This window comes from Nicotiana attenuata, chromosome 6 (assembly GCF_001879085.1).
Source record: "Nicotiana attenuata strain UT chromosome 6, NIATTr2, whole genome shotgun sequence".
In the NCBI taxonomy this organism is placed as follows: Eukaryota; Viridiplantae; Streptophyta; class Magnoliopsida; order Solanales; family Solanaceae; genus Nicotiana; species Nicotiana attenuata.
Window position 1 is genome coordinate 33,469,416 of NC_031994.1, and position 19,726 is coordinate 33,489,141.

Below are 19,726 nucleotides of genomic sequence, written 5' to 3' on the forward strand. Positions count from 1 at the left end.
TGTTAATCTCAAGGATGTTTGGGTTGATTTACTTTTTCTGAGGTGGGTAAAAAAAAGGTGTTTGGTAAGTGTTTGCTTCGGATCTTTATATGTCTTGTCAGGTTTGTTTGTCTTTCCACAGAAGTCATGTCATTGGTTCATGACCCGTTGACATTAGGGTGGCTTTCCTATTTGTGTGTCGATGGCGAGGACCAACTCACCTAATATTTATACAGTAAGCACTATTTTTGCCAAAGTAGAGTGTTTCCTACTTTTGAGTTGGACTGAAGGCTGCGAGAAGTTATATCAGTTGACCTAACAAAGCCATTCTCTGAAACTAGAGAGTTTTGAAAAGAAGGTTAAGATGGGTGTAAAAGAAAAACCTCGCGTGCCATTGTGTGTGATAGTGTACGGCCAAGAATAGGAAGAAATGTGTTGACAATGTATATAAAGCAGTAACAGATAAGGGTGTAGCAACAATAAGCATGATAATAAGCAAAGAGCAAATAAGGCAGGTAAGCACGTAATTCCAATATTATCTTCAATGATGGCAATGCACAAGTAAATCTAAATGCCAAATTTAGTCTAAGTCTACTAAGGTTTCCCCAACAGAGTCACCATGTTGTTGCACCCTATTTTGCACTAGTCAAAAAAATATTCAACTTAAGGTTTCTCTATTGTTGATAAAAGAGAGTCGCCATCAAATATTTAAAGGTATACTAGGGTACATATTTAATTACTAAGTCGTATTCTTTTTTAGTTTGTTAACTGGTGAGATTATGGGTAAGGTTTCTTGTTCTTCTAAGGGGAAGGTGTTAGACTAGATTTGGAATCAATTATTCATAGTATGCCTTAACTAGTGTTCTAAAAATTTGGCTTACCTCATATTAGGACATAATTCTTACAAAGGGTGGGTGTAACTTAAAAGGGTATGAATTAATAGATAAAAATAACGTTAGTGTATATATACTCGAAAAGAGCTTTTGAAAGGAGATATAGGATGTTTGCATTTAAGAAAGTATGTGGAAAAAGAGAACTAGATTAAAACACTTGTTACTAAAGCATGGAGGTGTACATTGTTCTAATGAGATGAGAGTAAGCATAAGATATACCTTGATTTGAAGACTTGGAGGAAAACCATTTCTTAAAAATCCTTTTTGGGCGACAACATTTCATATTTTTAAAATATTTGATTCTCTTTTTGAAGATAAAGCTTGTGTTTCTAATCTGATTTTCCTTTTTTTCTTTTAAAAAGTGTGGCTGCCATTTTTTTAAAGCTTTGGGCTTCAAAATCTTTAAGACAATAAGGTGAGCGGAAACATAGTAATGGAAAAAACAATTATAGTTAGCGAATGGAAGGTTCACTACCTAATTCTTTTTTAATCGTATGTTATTTGGGGCCTGCCTATGTTTTAAATGACTTAAGGTATAAAATAGAGCATGCAATCCAATATATAAGTGTTGTATACATGTGAGATAGAATAACAACAACAAAGTGCAAGAAAGTGTAACAAGACAGTAGACTAAGGTAAAAAACAGTAAATGATAAATGAGTTTAGAGGGAGTGGATTGGACTCTGGTATTTGAGCCTCAAAGAGGCAGACCCAACAGTAAAAGATGCGGCTACAGCTGACTTCAGACTTCCAGAAAATGTGGCAATGCTGGACATAGGCCTGAGTTCCTCAGAAACTCAGTAGGCCCAAACAAATGTACATGTTCAAAAAGGAAAGAGAAGGTTATTAGACACATATTCTATATGTTTAGTCATGCATCAATCATATAAATAAATGACTGAAGGAAAATATATAAAACTATCTATGCCCACATACCATGAGAACTTATACTAATGTGGTGGTTATACATGGTAAGCAATTCACTTTGAAAACCTTTCTTTGTCATTAAGCACTAAACCCAAAGAGAACAATAAATGTCAAGGGATTAACGGATAAGGAGAGAGTTCTACTCAAGGTCGATGCCCTCTTTGAATACCCCAATACTTCAAAGTTCCCAAGGGTCTCAAGGCCCAGGGTAATGCTCGTGCCGGGGAGAGCAGCCCAACCTAGAGATAAACTCCACACCCAAATACCCCTAACAACTAATGACTCATTTTTCCTTATAGGTTTCAATGCCAATGAGGCTATTTCAATGTAAACCAACTACCACAATGCAACCTACCACAGAAGTATACTTCTCCCTTGACAGAATAACATAAGGACACAAGAACAGTTCCATTTTTATAACTTCATTCCTCATACAAAATGAATGATGTGCATATTAAAAAAAATCTGAAAGTCAGATTTCAAACACCTATGGGGGGGGGGGCAGAAACACTATAGCATTAATGTTAAAGATCTACACACTTGGGATCACCCTCAAATGATAGGTAAAAAGCAGATAGTTCAGATATGCACCAACCCAGAAATATGGATACCTCTGCCTTGGCAGACTAATTGCAGATTGATTGGCTTAAGTCTTACCACTAGCACATGTATAAACTGACAACACTACTTGGAACTCTTAAAAGCACCAACAAGGATTCAGACAAAATAGTTAAACCAAGCAGTCTTTACATTGTTCCGAAGCCGTCTTCATATTGTTCCGACTACGGTCTAAATTCTAAGACTTAGGCTCTCATTTAGGGACTATGTGTCCCAAAACACTCCGAAACTCAAAATGAACCATCCCGGAAAATCACAATAGCAGAAAAAGACATGGGGAAAGTAGTTAATAAGGGATCGGGGCGTTAATTCTCAAAATGACAGGCCGGGTTGTTACATCCTCCCCATCTTAAAACATTCATTCGTCCTCGAACGAGCGTAGAGACATACCTAAACTGGTGAAAAGATAAGGTTAACGGCTGCGCATATCCTACTCGGTCTCCCAAGTCGCCTCCTCGACCGGTTGACCCCGCCACTGAACCTTTACTGATGCAATGCCCTTCGACCTCAGCTTTTGAACCTGCCTGTCCAATATAGCCACTGGCTCCTCAACATAAGATAGATACTTGTGCAGCTGGACTAAACTGAAATCCAACACGTACGACGGATCACCGTGATCTCCGGAGCATCGAAACATGAAATACCGGATGAACTCCTGCCAAGCTGTAAGGTAAGGCAAGCTCATAGGCAACCTCCCCGACACGCTGCAACACCTCAAAGGGTCCAATAAACCTTGGGCTCAACTTTCCCCTCTTTCCAAATCTCATAACGCCCCTTATAGGCAAAACCCGAAGCAAGACCCGCTCTCCCACCATAAACGAAACATCACGAACCTTCTGGTCCGCATAACTCTTCTGTCTGGACTGGGCTGTGCGAAGTCTATCTTTAATCACCTTAACCTTCTCCAAAGTGTCCTCAACCAAGTCTGTGCCTAATAGCCTAGCCTTGCCTGGCTCGAACCAACCGACCGGGGACCTAGACCGCCTATCATACAGAGCCTCATACGGTTCCATCTGAATGTTGGACTAATAACAGTTGTTGTAGGCAAACTCCGCAAGTGGCAAGAACTGATCCCAAGAACCTCCAAACTCCATCACACACGCACAAAGCATATACTCAAGAATCTGAATAGTGCGCTCGAATTGTCAGTCCGTCTGGGGGTGAAATGCTGTGCTCAGCTCCCCCCGAGTACCCAAATCATAATGTACAGCTCTTCAGAACCGTGATGTAAACTGAGTACCTCTATCTTAAATGATGGAAACTAGAATACCATGCAGGCCAACAGTCTCTCGGATATAAATCTCAGCCAACCGATCTGAAGAATAGGTAGTACACACAAGAATGAAGTGCGTGGACTTGGTCAATTGATCCACAATCACCCAAATAGCATCGAACTTCCTCAAAGTCTGTAGGAGTCCAACTACGAAATCCATGGTGATCCACTCCCACTTTTACTCCGGAATCTCTATCTAGTGAAGCAAGCCACCCGGTCTCTGATGCTCATATTTCACCTACTGACAATTGAGGCACCGAGCTACAAACCCAACTATATCTTTCTTCATCCTCCTCCACCAATAGTGCTGCTTCAAATCCTGGTACTTCTTTGCGGCACCCGAATGGATGGAATACTGCGAACTGTGGGCATCCTCTAGAATCAACTCCCGAAGCCCATCATCATTGGGCATACATATCCGACCCTGCATCCTCAATACCCCATCATCACCAATGTTCACATATATGGCATCATCATGCAGAACCTTGTCCTTGAGGACAAGCAAATGAGGGTCATCATACTCTGATATGATCAAACAAGGAAGACCAAGAAACCACACAAGCTAGGACCCGACTGGGCTCCGAAATATCCAATCTCACAAACTAGCTGGCTAAGGCCTGAACATCCATCGCCATGGGTCTCTCCGCTGCTGGTAGATAAGCCAAACTCCCCAAACTCTCTGCCCGGCGACTCAAAGCATCGGCCACCACATTGGCCTTCCCCGGATGGTACAAATTTGTGATATCATAATCCTTAAGCAGCTCTAACCACCTCCTTTGTAGCAAATTAAGGTCCTTATGCTTGAACAGATGCTGCAAACTCCGGTGATTAGTATAGATCTCCCGAGGAACACCGTACAAATAATGCAGCCAGATCTTCAAGGCGTGGAGAATAGCTGCTAACTCGAGATCATGGACAGGATAGCTCTTCTCATGCACCTTCAGCTGCCTAGACACGTAGGCAATCACCCCACCGTCCTGCATCAACACCGCTCCAAGGCCAATCCTCGAGGCATCACAATAGACAGTGTAAAACCCCAAACCTATAGGCAATATAAATACTGGGGTTGTATTCAAAGCTGTCTTGAGATTCTGAAAGATCTCCTCACACTCTTCCGTCCACCTGAATGGAGCACCCTTCTGGGTCAGCCTGGTCATAAGTGCTGCAATAGATGAGAATCCCTCGATAAATCGACGGTAATAACCCGCCAACCCAAGAAAACTACGAATCTCTGTAGCTGAGGATGGTCTGGGCCAACTCTACACTGCTTCCTCTTTCTTTGGATCCACCTTGATCCCTTCACTCGGTACTACGTGACCCAAGAATCCCACGGAATCCAACCAGAACTCACATTTTGAGAACTTCGCATATAATTTCTTTTCTGTCAAGGTCTGAAGCATTGTCCTCAGGTGGTGCTCATGATATTCCCGACTCCAGGAGTACACCAGAATGTCATCATAAAGACAATGACGAATGAGTCAAGATATGGCCGGAATACACTGTGCATCAAATGCATAAATGCTGCAGGGCATTAGTCAGCCTAAAAGACATAACAAGGAACTCGTAATGACCATACCGAGTCCTGAAAGTAGTCTTCGGGATATCTGGCTCCCAAATCTTCAACTGATGATAACCTGAACGCAAATCAATCTTAGAAAACACTCGAGCACCCTACAACTAATCAAACAGGTCATCAATACGAGGCAAAGGATACCGGTTCTTCATTGTGACTTTGTTCAACTAGCGATAATCAATGTACATACGCATAGAACCATCATTTTTCTTCACAAATAAGATAGCAGCATCCCAAGGTGACACACTGGGCCGAATAAAGCCCTTATCAAGCAATTCCTGTAACTGTTCCTTCAACTCCTTCAACTCAGGAAGAGCCATCCGATAAAGAGGAATAGAGATGAGCTGAGTACCCAGCATCAAATCAATACCAAAATAAATATCTCTGTCAGGTGGCGTGCCCGAAGATCAGCCGGAAACACATCAGGGAAATCCCGCACTACTGGGACTGAATCAACTGTAGGGGTATCAATACTGACATCTCTCACATAAGCTAGATACACGTCACACCCCTCCTAAACCATTCGCTGAGCTTTAAGAAATAAGATAACTCTACTGGGAGTGTAATCTAAAGTACCCCTCCACTCTAATCGCGGTAAACCTGGCATAGCCAGCGTCATGGTCTTGGCATGACAATCAAAAATAGCATAATAGGGCGACAACCAGTCCATGACAAAGATAATATCAAAATCTACCATGCTGAGCAATAATAAATCGATTGTGGTCTCAAAACCACTAACAATCAAACAAGACCGATAAATACGGTCCACAACAAGAGAATCTCCGACATGTGTAGAAACATAAATAGGGGAACTCAAAGAATCTCGAGATACGCCCAAATGTGGGGCAAAATAAGAAGACACATAGGAATATGTGGAGCCTGGATCGAATAGAACCGATGCATCCCTAGGACAGACCGGAACAATACCTGTAATCACAGAATCGGAGGCAATAGCCTTAGTACAGGCAGGAAGGGCATAGTATCTGGACTAGCCTCCCCCCTAGGGTGACCTCTACCTCCCCGACCTCCACCTCTAGCTGGCTGAGAAGGTGGGGTAGCAACTAGTGTTGTGATCATAGCCTGGAAACCCTGTGGAGCACGTTGTGGCGGAGAAGTCTGTGGAGGTGCACCCCTCATAAGTCTAGGGAAATCCCTCACCATAAGGCGTGTGTCGCCATACTCAAAACAAGCTCTGGTAGGGCGTGGTGCTTGTGACTGGCTTGGGCCAGGTCTACTGGACTGACCACTGAAAGCACCCCGTGCAGGAGGCGCACTAGATACTGGAGGTGTATAATAAGGCTCTTGAAGTCTAGGAGGAGCTGGAATACCACTGGCTGCTGGAAGAGCTGAATAAATGGGGCGACTCACATAACCCCTACCATGACGAATTGCAACTGGGGCAGGGGCGCCAGAATAATGGCCCGACTCTCGAGACCTCTCTCTCCTCCCTGTCCCGAGCAAGCATGCCATCTACCGTCCTAGCAATACTCACTACCTGTTGATAGGCGATATCCATCTCTAGCTCCCGGTCCATGCTAGACCTGATGCTGGGAATGAGCCCCTCAATAAACCAGCGAACTCTCTCACGAACTGTAGAACCCAAGGCCGGTGCAGGTCTAGCCAAATCACTAAACCTGATAGCATACTCCGAAACAGTCATAGTACCCTGGCACAAATGCTCAAACTCCGCGCGCCATGCTTCCCTGAGGCTCTTAGGGACATACTCCTTCAAAAATATATCCGAGAAATGGTTCCATGTAAGGGAAGCTGCCTCACCCCGACTGTCCAACTCAAAAGTACGCCACCACTGATAGGCTGCTCTTTCGAAGCTGGAAGGCAGTGAACGAAACCCCACTCGACTATGTTATACCCATAGTGCGGAGGATACATTGGCACTCCTCCAAAAATCCCTAAGCATCCTCTGATACTAGTCCACTGAAAGTAGGAGGATTTTACATCTTGTACCTCTCAAGTCTCCACTGCTCCTCCTCTAAAGCAGCTGCCCTACCCTCGGGCTGACCTGGGGCTACAAGCGGTACCGATATAACTTTTGGGATCTGATCAACCTGAACCCGCTGCTTTGGAGTGCAGGCGGCGGGAGTCTGTGCTCCTCCCCCGGCCTGAGATATGGCTGCAACAAGGGGAATCAACCCTGCTTGAGCTAAAGTGTAGTACATGCTCATGAACTGTGCAAGGGTCTCTTGGAGAGCTCGAGTTGTTGTAGTAGGCGTACCAGGCGCCTGGGCTCCGATTGGAGCTGCTGGTGGCTCCTCTGTAGTAGCTCGTGCGGGTGCTCTGGCTGCACCAAGTGCGCATCCTCAGCCTCTACCCCGGCCTCGGCCTTTGGCGGCTCTAGCAGGGGACAGGGGTGCCTGGTCATCTCCGGTAGCACGTGTTCTCACCATCTGTGAGAGAATAGAAGATAAGAGTTTAGAATTTTCGAAGTTAATAATCTCACACGACAAGGAAACAAATGAAGTGGAATTTTCCTAACAGTTCCATATCCTCTCGAAGATAACTACAGACGTCTCCGTACCGATCCACGAGACTCCAATAAGCCAGCTTGTGACTCACGACTCTTAGGAACCTAGAGCTCTGATACCAACTTTTCACGAACCAATTCCTCCCTCCACGAACTGTCGTGATGGCACCTAGTCTCTATGACTAGGTAAGCCTAACAGATTGCGGAAATAAAAACAAAAGCATGAATATTATCTAATGGTAATACAACTATCCATTAAGCAACTAAATGCCACTCAGCATATACAGTTAACACTCCAAAAAAAGTACCAAACAACACCCAAAACCCGGAAACTCGCAAGTCACAAGCTACTAAGATGTTCTAATTGTTCTATACATCATCTCTAAAGAAAGAAAAAGAAATAAACATAAGGGGATAGAGGGGGACTCCGAGGATCTGCGGGCGCGGGCAAATGTACCTTGAAGTCTCCAACAGGCAACAACGACTGCAACTAGTGATGAGGCTGGTACGATGTGATGACCCAAAAGGTCATCACTTGTTTTAAAATTAAATTCCGTATTTCAAGGCCTTAAAAACCTCTTTTAGAATCGCCTCAAAATGCGTGCGCAATCCGGACGCGTAGCCGGAAAGTCTATATGTGAAAATTTGTGAAAAATGATAAATTTTGGCTATAAAATGAATTAATTTGACTTCGGTCAACATTTTGGGTAAACGGACCCAGACCCGTGATTTGATGATCCCGGAGGGTCCGTAGGAAAATATGGAACTTGGGCGTATGCCCGGAATCAAATTCCGAGGTCCCAAGCCCGAGAAATGAATTTTTGAAAGAAATTGTTTTCTGAAAAATATAAAGGTTTTTGAAAGTGAAATGTTATGTGAAACCTGAGGTATCGGGCCCGTATTATGGTTCCGGAGCCCGGTATAGGTTCATGTGTTGCCGGTAAAGTTTGGTAAGAAACGGGATCCATTTGACGTGATTCGGACCTTAAGTGCAAAATTTGATGTTTAAAGAAGTTTTGAGAAATTTCATTGATTTTGAGGTTTAATTTGTTATTTAAGAGGTTATTTTGGCAATTTGATCGCATGGATAAGTTCAAATGATGTTTTTGAGTTAGTACGTATGTTTGGTTTGGAGCCCCGAGGGCTCGGGTGAGTTTCGGATAGGCATCGGAGTGTTTTTGGACATAGAAATCTGGTAGTTTTGTTGTTGCTGGTGTCTGAGTTTTTAACTCTATGCGATCGCGTGGTAACCCTCGCAGAGCACAAATTGGGAGGAGGGCAGGTTTGCAATATGCGAACTCTTAGACCTGGGTGCGAACGCGGAGCTTTGGAAATTTACTCTACGCGAACGCATCGGGTCAGTCGCGAACGCACCGGGTCAGTCGCGAACGCACCGGGTCAGTCGCGAACGCATAGAGTAGGAAGGGGCCTGGGGTCTTGGTAGTTTTAACCCTATGCGAACGTGGCCCCTAGCTTGCAAACATGTAGGTTTGGAAAGTCAAACCTCTGCGATCGCATAGGCCTGTTCGCGATCGCGTAGTGTATTTTTGCCCAGTCACTTAAAACAGTAGCAGAAACGGGAGTCTTCATAATTTTCATAACTTTTTCTTCCATACTCCAAATTGGGCGATTTTTGAAGGGGAACTTTACCACAAATTCATAGGTATGTAATCTGAGACTCATTTTCTTCAATTTCCATTAACACCCATTAGATTTCTAGGCTTAAATCATGTCCTTAAGGGTAGAAAATTAGGGATTTGGGTAGAGTTAGGGCTTTTTGTATATTTGGGATTTAGACCTCGTTTTGGGGTCAAATTTTGGAGCTAATTATATATTCGGGCTCATGGATGAATGGGTGATCGGGTTTTGGTCCGAACCTCGTGTTTTGACCAAGCGGGCCCGGGGTCAATTTTGACTTTTTGGGAAGAATGATGGGAAAGCTATAATCAAGCATTGGAATTGAATTTTTTAGCGTTTATTGATGTTATTAAGTCAATTATGTATAGATACAATCGATTTGGAGTTGAATTCATAAGGAAAAGCGGTGTTTGAGGTTTGAGTTGGTCGTGGAAGTTCGAGGTAAGTGCTTGGTCTAACCTTAGCTTGAGTGATTAGGAGTCGTGTCTTATTTGCTACGTGTTAATTGTGGAGTACGACGTATAGGCATGGTGACGAGTACCTATACGTCGGTGTCAAGCATGCCCGTGAGTCTTGTATTATAATTGTTATGACTCCGTTGTGGTTTATTGTGCCTCACAAGTTACTATCATCATTGTTCCCTTGCCGGGATGTTTGTTTTGATATTATTATTCCCTTGTCGGGATGTTGTTGAAATATTATTGTTCCCTCGCCGGGATGTTGTTATATTGCTCTTGTTCCCTTGCCGGGATGTTGTTATATTGCTCTTTTTCCCTTGCCGGGATTCTTTGTGGTTGTTGTTGATTTGTAACTGGGATCGGGTGGCACGCCTGCCACGAGATAAATGAAATGGGAGCGGGTGGCACGCCTGCCACGAGATAAATGAAATGGGAGTGGGTGGCACGCCGGCCACGAGATAAATAAAATGGGAGTGGGTGGCATGCCTGCCACGAGATAAATGAAATGGGAGCGGGTGGCACGCCTGCCACGAGATAAATAAAATGGGAGCGGGTGGCATGGCTGCCATGAGATAAATGAAATTGGAGCGGGTGGCACGCCTGCCACGAGCTAAATGAAATGGGAGCGGGTGGAACGCCTGCCACGAGATATATGAAATGGGATTGGGTTGCACGCCTGCAACGAGATACGTGAAATTGGAACGGGTTGCATGCCTACAACAAGGTGAGAAATGAAAGTGAATTCTATCTTTGTTTTCCTTATCCTTGTTAGTAGTTGGATTTTGGTTCCTTTATAATTCTCTTGATATTCTATTTTACCTGCTATTCCTCGAAGCATGCTTTCCCCCTCCCATCTTTACTTGTTTATTTCTGTTTTTCTTTCCGCTGTATATTATATTACTGTACAAGTTTATTTGGTAGTCCGGTCCTAGCCTTGTCACTACTTCGCCGAGGTTAGGCTAGGCACTTACCAGCACATGGGGTCGGTTGTGCTGATACTACACTCTGCACTCTATTGTGCAGATCCCAGTGCTGTAGACTTCAAACAGTAGATCGGGTGGCTATCTTCAGTCCACGTGGAGATCCAAGGTAGCCCTGCAGACGTCCGCAGGCCCTGGCGTCTCCCTCTATCCCTTATTCCCTGTTTCATTTTCCTTAATTCAGAAACAGTGTAGTGTTATTTTCTTCAGACTTTGTATGTAGTAAATCTTAGACCGTCTGTGACACTGTGACACCAGGTTTTGGGTGATTAAGGTTTAAGTAGTTGTAATAGGTACAGATTTCAGAGATTGTATTGTTTTCTTCCGTTTAATTTAAATTTCCGCTATTTATACGTTATCGCTTTATGTTTGTTAAAAGAAATAATTGGATGATGAATAATTAGTCATAAAGGATTGGCTTGCCTAGATCACATTAATAGGTGCCATCTCGACTCCCGAGGGTGGGAAATTCGGGTCGTGACAAGTTGGTATCAGAGCTCTGGGTTACATGGACCTCACAGTTCACAGACAAGCTTAGTAGAGTCTGAGGGATCAGTACGGAGATGTTTGTATTTATCCCCCAGAGGCTACAGAGTTAGGAAAATTTCACATCTTTTCTTTCCTGTCGTGCAGTTTGGTTTCTCAATGCTGATTGAATTTCTATTCTGTTCTCTCGCATATGCCGAGAACACGCGCTTCCTCATCCGCTGACCAGCTGCCCGAGCCCCGAGCAGCAGCTTCCATGAGGGGCAGAGGGCGAGGTCCAGGCCGTGCTAGAGGCCGAGGTAGGGGCAGAGCTCAGCCCAGAGCACCAGCACCAGCAGCGGAACGGGTTCACTTTGATGATGAGGTTCCGGCCCCAGTAGCTCTGGTGGGCCCAGCTCAGGTCCCAGAGGGGTTTATTGCTACCCCAGTACTCCAGGATGCTCTGATCCGTTTAGTGGGCCTTATGGAGAGTGTCAGCCGGGCAGGTTTGCTTCCTGTGGCACCAGCCGTCTCTCAGGCTGGAGGAGGAGCCCAGACTCCTACTACTCGCACTCCGGAGCAGGTAGCTCCCGAGTTTCACACTCCAGCAGTTCCGCCAGTTGGAGCAGTTCAGCCGGGTTTGGTAGCCCAGACCGGTGATGGAGCAGCTATGTCTGCCGATGCTTTGTGGAGATTGGACAGGTTCACTAAGCTTTTCACTACTACTTCCAGCGGTGCATCTTCTGAGGATCTCCAGGATTATCTAGACAGCTGTCATGAGGTTCTCAGGAACATGGGAATAGTGGAGACCAATGGGGTCGATTTTGCTACTTTTTGCTTGTCTGGATCCGCCAAGACTTGGTGGAGAGATTATTGTTTGGCTAGACCAGCCAGATCACCAGCTTTGACTTGGGAGCAGTTTACTTAGCTATTTCTGGAGAAGTTTCTCCCTATCACTCAGAGAGAGGCCTATCGGGGGCAGTTTGAGCGTCTCCAGCAGGGTTCTATGACCGTTACTCAGTATGAGACCAGATTCATTGACTTGGTTCGTCAAACTCTTGTCATACTTCTTACCGAGAGGGAAAGGGTGAGGAGGTTCATTGAGGGACTTATCCAGCCTATTCGGCTTCAGATGGCTAGGGAGACAGGGAGTGAGATCTCTTTTCAGGAGGCGGCCAATGTGGCCAGGAGAGTTGAGATGGTTCTATCGCAGGGAGGTGGTCATGGGTCGGACAAGATGCCCAGTCATTCAGGCCGATTCAGTGGTACCTCGTCTAGAGGTAGGGATTCGTATGGTAGAGGCCATCCTCCTAGGCCTTTTCAGTCGGCACTTCAGGTTTCTCACGGTGCTTCAGGTGGCCGTGGTCCTCAGATGCAACATTCTGATCAGTAGTCTTACAGTGCAACACCAGCTCCTATCAGTGCACTGCCACTTTAGAGTTTTCAGGGTCATCAGCCCCAGCAGCCGAGGGCTTGTTTTACTTGTGGCGACACAAGGCACATTGCTAGGTATTGCCCTCAAGCACCGAGTAGCTCTCAACATCAGGGTTCCCGTGCTAGGGTACAGGCACCGAGTGTTCCACCGCCCGCCCAGCCAGCTTGGGGTGGAGGTAGATGTGCTAGAGGTGGAAGTAGAGGTCCTAGAGGTGAGATCAGGCCGATATAGGTGTAGGCCAGCCAGCAGCAGGCCGTCCCAGAGATGTAATTCAGGGTGGTGGGGCCCAGCCCCGATGTTATGCTCTTCCAGCCAGGCCCAAGGCTGAGGCTTCTAATGCAGTTATTACAGGTACTGTTCTGGTTTGTGATAGAGATGCTTCAGTGTTATTTGATCCAGGGTCTACATACTCGTATGTGTCATCTTATTTTGCACCGTACCTGGTCATGCCTAGTGATTCTTTGAGTGTTCCTGTTTATGTGTCTACACCAGTGGGTGATTCCATTGTTGTAGATTGAGTCCATCGTTCATGTATAGTTGTGATTGGAGCTCTTGAGACTCGTGTAGATTTGCTTCTTCTGGACATGGTTGATTTTGATGTTATATTGGAGATGGACTAGTTATCACCTTATCACGCTATCTTGGACTATCATGCCAAGACTGTGACCTTAACCTTACCGGGTTTACCTCGTTTGGAGTGGAGAGGGACTCCTGGTCATTCTACCTGCAGTGTTATCTCTTATATGAAGGCTCGGCGTATGGTCGAGAATGGGTGTCTGGCCTATTTGGCCTATGTTCGTGATTCTAGTGCTAAGGTTCCTCCTATTGAGTTTGTGCCCGTTGTTCGTGAGTTTCCGGAGGTATTCCCTTCAGACCTGCCGGGTATGCCACCCGACAGGGATATTGACTTTTGCATTGATTTGGCTCCGGGCACTCAGCCCATTTTTATCCCGCCGTATCGTATGGCCCCGCCTGAGTGGAAAGAGTTGAAGGAGCAGTTGCAAGACTTGCTCGAGAAGGGTTTCATTAGACCCAGTATTTTGCCTTGGGGTGCGCCGGTGTTGTTTGTTAAGAAGAAGGATGGATCGATGAGGATGTGTATTGATTACCGGCAATTGAATAAGGTTACAATCAAGAATAAGTATCCGCTACCGAGGATTGATGATTTGTTTGATCAACTTCAGGGTGCCAAGGTATTTTCAAAGATTGACTTGAGATCTGGCTACCATCAGTTGAGGATTAGGGCATCCGATGTCCCTGAGACAGCTTTCCGCACTCGGTACGGGCATTATGAGTTCTTGGTGATGTCATTCGGGTTGACAAATGCCCCATCAGCTTTTATGGATTTGATGAACCGAGTGTTCAGGCCTTACTTTGATTCGTTCGTGATAGTCTTCATTGATGATATTTTGATATATTCCCGCAGCCGGGAGGAGCACAAGCAGCATCTTAGAGTGGTTCTTCAGACTCTGAGGGACAGTCAGTTGTACGCCAAGTTTTCGAAGTGTGAGTTCTGGTTGAGTTCAGTTGCATTCCCAGGTCATGTTGTGTCAGCAGAGGGTATTCAGGTTGATTCGAAGAAGATTGAGGTAGTCAAGAACTAGCCTAGACCAGCATCAGCCACAGAGATCCGGAGTTTCTTGGGTTTCGCAGGCTACTATCGTTGGTTTGTAGAGGGGTTTTCATCTATCGCAGCCCCGATGACCAGGTTGACCCAGAAGGGTGCCCAGTTCAGATGGTCAGATGAGTGTGAGGCGAGCTTTTGGAAGCTCAAGACAGCTTTGACTACGGCACCGGTGTTGGTTTTGCCCACAGGTTCAGGGCCATATACAATTTATTGTGATGCATCTCGTATTGGACTTGGTGTGGTGTTGATGCAGGATGGCAAGGTCATTGCCTATGCTTCGCGGTAGTTGAATATTCATGAGAAGAACTATCCGGTTCATGACTTGGAGTTAGCAGCCATTGTCACGCGTTAAAGATTTGGAGGCATTATCTGTATGGCGTGGCATGTGAGGTGCTCACGGATCACAAGCGTCTATAGTATTTGTTCAAGCAAAAGGAGTTGAATTTGAGGCAGAGGAGGTGGTTGGAGCTGTTGAAAGACTATGATATCACCATCTTATATCATCCGGGAAAGGCCAATGTGGTGGCCAATGCTTTGAGTAGGAAGTCAGCCAGTATGGGCAGTCTAACTTATATTCCGGTCGGTGAGAGACCGCTTGCCTTGGATGTTCAGGCTTTGGCCAATCAGTTCGTGAGGTTGGATGTTTCTGAGCCCAGCCGCGTGTTAGCTTGCACAGTCGCTCGTTATTCATTATTGGAGCGTATCCGAGATCGGCAGTATGATGATCCCCATTTGTGTGTCCTTAGAGACACGGTGCAGCACGGAGGTGCCAAGCAGGTTACCTTAGGTGATGATGGAGTTTTGAGATTGCAGGGTCGAGTTTGTGTGCCTAATGTAGATGGTCTTCGAGAGTTGATTTTAGAGGAGGCCCATAGCTCCCGGTACTCTATTCATCCTGGCGCCGCGAAGATGTATCAGGATTTGTGGCAGCATTATTGGTGGAGGAGAATGAAGAAGGATATCGTTGCATATGTGTCTCGGTGTTTGAATTGTCAGCAGGTTAAATACGAGCATCAGAGACCTGGTGGTTTGTTACAGAAGATTGAGATCCCTAAGTGGAAGTGGGAGCGTATTACTATGGACTTCGTTACTGGACTCCCACGGACTCAGAAGAAGTTCGATGCAGTGTGCGTCATTGTTGATAGGCTGACCAAGTCAGCACATTTCATTCCCGTGGAAGTTTCCTATTCTTCCGAGAGATTAGCTGAGATCTATATCCGGGAGATTGTTCGCCTTCATGGTGTGCCCGTTTCTATCATTTCGGATCGAGGTACGCAGTTTACCTTATATTTTTGGAGAGCAATTCAGCGAGAGTTGGGCATGCGGGTTGAGTTGAGCACGGCGTTTCATCCTCAGACGGACGGGCAGTCTGAGCGGACTATTCAGATTTTGGAGGACATGCTCCGAGCTTATGTCATTGACTTTGGAGGCTCGTGGGGTCAGTTTTTGCCTTTGGTAGAGTTTGCCTACAACAACAGCTACCAGTCGAGTATCCAGATGGCTCCTTATGAGGCTTTTTATGGTAGGCGGTGTCGGTCGCCGGTTGGATGGTTTGAGCCGGGAGAGGCTCGGTTGTTGGGTACGGATCTGGTTCAGGATGCCTTGGACAAGGTCAGGATTATTCAGGATAGGCTTCGTACCGCTCAGTCTAGGAAAAAGAGCTATACCGACCGCAAGGTTCGTGATTTGGCATTCATGGTCGGTGATCAGGTATCGCTTCGAGTGTCGCCTATGAAGGGCGTGATGAGATTCGGGAAGAAGGGAAAGCTTAGCCCTAGGTTCATTGGCCCGTTTGAGATTCTTGATCGAGTGGGAGAGGTGGCTTATAGACTTGCGTTGCCACCGAGCTTATCAGCCGTGCATCCAGTGTTTCATGTGTCCATGCTTCGGAAGTATCACGGCGATCCATCCCACGTGTTAGATTTCAGCACTGTCCAGTTGGACAAGGACTTGTCTTATGAGGAGGAGCCGGTAGCTATTCTAGACCGGCAGGTTCGTCAGTTGAGATCGAAGAGTTTTCCTTCTGTTCGTGTTCAGTGGAGAGGTCAGCCTGCTGAGGCATCGACCTGGGAGTCCGATTTCGATATGCGGAGCTGTTATCCCCATCTTTTCCCCGACTCAGGTACTTCCTTCTTCTCTCCGTTCGAGGACGAACGGTTGTTTTAGAGGTGGAGGATGTGATGACCAAAAAGGTCATCACTCGTTTTTAAATTAAATTCCGCATTTCGAGACCTTAAAAACCTCTTGCAGCATCACCTCGAATTGTGTGCGTAGTCCGGGCGCGTAGCCGGAAAGTCTATAAGTGAAAATCTGTGAAAAATGATATGTTTTGGCTATAAAATGAATTAATTTGACTTCGGTCAATATTTTGGGTAAACGGACCCGGACCCGTGATTTGACGGTCCCGAAGGGTCCGTAGGAAAATATGGGACTTGGGCGTCCCAAGACCGAGAAATGAATTTTTGAAAGAAATTATTTTCTGAAAAATATAAAGGTTTTTGAAAGTGAGATATTATGTGAAACCTGAGGTATCGGGCCCGTATTATGGTTCCGGAGCCCGGTACAGGTTCAATATGATTTATATGTGTTGTCGGTGAAGTTTGGTAAGAAACGGGATCCATTTATAACGACCCGGCCGGTCGTTTTGAGAATTTAAGCTCCTTCGACGGCGCACGATCTTGAACAGCTTCATAATACGAGTATCGACTTGCGTGCATGGTTGAATTCAGTTAATGGATGATTCAGAGTCAAATTGGAAGAATGAATCCTGTTTTGGAAGTTTGAACGGTGAGAATTTGACCGGAATTGGACTTGTGAGTAAACGGCCCCGGAATGGGTTTTGGGTGATATCAACAGCTTCGTATAGTGATTTTGCACGTAGGCGTGCGTTCGGATTGTGTTTTGGAGGTCCGTAGCTATTTAGGCTTGAAATACCAAAAGTTGAATTTTTGAAGTTTTCGGTTCGATAGTGAGATTTTGATCCGAGGGTCGGAATGGAATTCTGGAAGTTGGAGTAGCTCTGTAGTGTTGAATGTGACGTGTGTGCAAAATTTGAGGCCATTCGGACGAGGTTTGATAGACTTTTTGATCGAAAGCGTAAATTTAGAGTTTTTGCAGTTCTTAGGCTTGAATTCTATGTTAAATTTGTGTTTTGATGTTGTTTTGATCATTACGAAGGTTGGAACAAGTTTGAACGATGTCATGGGATGTGTTGGTACAATTTGTTTGAAGTCCCGGGGACTCGGGTGAGTTCCGGGTAGGTTCCGTGATGTTTTAGGCCGAAAATCATAGCTGTTGCAGGTCCAGAAGAGTTGCAGGCCTCGGAACCCACCAGTGCGGTCCGCACAAAATCCAGTGCGTCCACGGTGGGGGTTGTGCGGCCGCACAAAATGCAGTGCGGTCCGCGGTGAGGAAAATTTCACTGTTCCTACTTCGGAAGCTCATATCTATTGATCTACAAGGAATTTTGGGATGATTCAAAACCAAAGTTATAGCCCTTCGTGTCGAGTTTCCAGAAAGGTAAAGAAATCACAATTTGGACATCTGTAGATAAAGTTATGGCCAAAATACTAAAGCCTGTCACTGCAGTCAAAACATGTGCGGACAACACTCGTTTTTTTGCGGACCGCACTGGTTTTGTGCGGACATCACTCGTTTTTGTGCGGCCCGGAGTGGTGGAAATCCGGGGTGCTCTATAAATACGAGGTTTTGGATTTTATTTCATATTTTGACCTAGAGATCTCGGATTTTGGCGATTTTTCGAAGGTTTTTCAAGAAATTCATCGGGATTTGGGTCATTTGGAGTCAGATACTCGTGGCAAAAGCGTGGTTTCGGGTTGACTTGCGCTTGTTCGAGGTAAGTATCTTGCCTAACCTTGTGTGGGGGACTTCCCCTTAGGATTTGAGTCTGCTATGTTGATTGTAGTTCGTGTACGCGAGGTGACGAGTGCGTGCTCGGACTTATTTGTGGAAAAATTGGCCTTTTAGGGGTCTTAGGTCCTTATATTCACTGCGTATGAGTGTGTACTTGATATGCCTGAGTATTCTACTTACTAGTTTCACCTCTACATGCTCTAATTGGAATTAATTGCTCATGATTCATGCTTAATACCTATTTGACTCTTATTTTGCTTAACTGAAGATTTTTACCTCTTCTATTGTCATGCTATCTTTCATAACTGCTCGTCTTTATTGGAAATCATTATTATCTCCCCGGTAATTGTTTAGTGTTGGTTGAAGTGATAACTATCTTCCCGCTGCTTATCCTTAATCGAAATCATTGTATATTCTTCGTAAATTGCCCAACCTTAAAAGAAGTTTAGATAATCTATATTTAGTGACATTTCCTTATTTGGAATTATTTGATTCGTGTTGGCTTCCTTGTTGTTGAATTACGTATTGTCTGATCGTTGCTTCATATTATTTTCTCTCTTGTTGAGCTGTTCTTATCACGCTTAGTATTCTTTATTGTGGTTATTCCTTGTGAGCTAGTTTTACCGTCTCCTTGCGATCGAAAGTTCTTGAGTTGATTTACTTGTCGTGTTCTTGTATATATTGTCATTGTTGCTGTGGGTTGTTGATATTGTGATGCACGAGGTTTCTGCCGTACGGTTGTTGATATTGTGATGCATGAGGTTTCTGCCGTGCGGTTGTTGATATTGTGATGCACGAGGTTTCTGCCGTGCGGATGTTGGTATGGGGTTGCACGAGGTTCCTGTCGTGTTATTGCTACTGTTGATATATTGCACATGCGGCATGATAAGGCGGGGTATGTATATATATGCTTATATGTGGGTTGCGCATGTGGCGAGACAAGGTGGTAACATTATGATGCACGTGTGGCGAAACAAGGCGAGCACTTATTATGTTATTATTTGCACACATGGCGAGACAAAGTGGGCTATGTCGAGGATTGATTGTGAGAATTTGTGATAGCATGGGGGCATTCTTGTTGTTTAGTATTGTGTTGTGGTACGCCTACCTATATGAGCTTTATCTCGTGGAAATTGTTGGATAAGACCTGATGTGAACACTATCGTAGGATTCTGAGTTATTGCTTACCTTTTCTGTATTGTGGCGCTAGGATTGGGTTTGTGTTTTTGCTCGCTCTTCTATGTCTTATTCTTAGTATTTTCGTTGTTACTTGCTGTTTTCTTCCCTTATTGTGATTGTAGTATTGCTAGTTATTTCGTGTAGTCTCTATATATACATCATGTTCCTATATTTGTATAGTTTATTGGACCCGTAGGTGTCTTGACTGTTTCTCGTCACTACTCCATCGAGGTCAGTCTTGATACTTACTGGGCACCGCTGTGGTGTGCTCATGCTACTCTTCTGCACATTTTTGTTGTGCAGATCCAGGTACTTCCACTCAGTCT